The sequence below is a fragment of the Euprymna scolopes genome, chromosome 30, assembly GCF_053919585.1.
Source record: "Euprymna scolopes isolate OS-2025 chromosome 30, ASM5391958v1, whole genome shotgun sequence".
In the NCBI taxonomy this organism is placed as follows: Eukaryota; Metazoa; Mollusca; class Cephalopoda; order Sepiida; family Sepiolidae; genus Euprymna; species Euprymna scolopes.
Genome location: NC_136511.1, coordinates 44,237,838 through 44,238,571, shown reverse-complemented (window position 1 = coordinate 44,238,571; position 734 = coordinate 44,237,838).

The window sequence follows — 734 nt, the reverse complement described above, 5'->3', positions numbered from 1 at the left end:
TGACATTGCCCATGTGTGTATGCCTTTTATTAGTTTTCTACTGTATCGTTTAGTTTCGAGTTTTCTTGTTCTTCCGGTGTATTCCTTTCGAATTTTCTATTCATTTCTTTTGCTATGATTTTATCTGCTTCGAGAACCTCACAATATCTGTAGGTATCATCCCCACCAAGTTCCCTCATCTCCGTTTTGTTGGTTAGTTCCATGCTTTCCGTTGCCTCCAGTTTCCCCACCTCTTATGATCAGCAATGCGCATTTTTCCATAACAAATTCCATTCGGATATCCTGGCTAAAATTTCTGGTTGTGTTTATTAGCATCTCAAGTTCCGTTCTATGTTTATTGCAATCAGTTTCAGACCATCAGTCATCATCATCATCATCATCATTATTATTATTATTATTATTATTATTATTATTATTATTATCATCATCATCATCATCATCATCAGCAGCAGCAGCAGCAGCAGCAGCAGCAGCAGCAGCAGCGTTTATCACTTACGTGGATTTGTCTCCCCATTCGACGTTTTTCCTTAATATTTCAGCCTTTTTCATTATCGCTATTCGTTGTCTTCTAAGCCTTTTCCCTTATTCCAATTTCTTCCATTTTTTTCGGAGTTTTTCGTGAGTGTTCCTAGTCATCATACGATTATTGTTGCTACCTTGACTCTATTTTATTGTAGATTTTTCTGTGCTAAAAACGAATCTGCAAACCGTTTCCGTAGCAAAAAGAAAGTTTT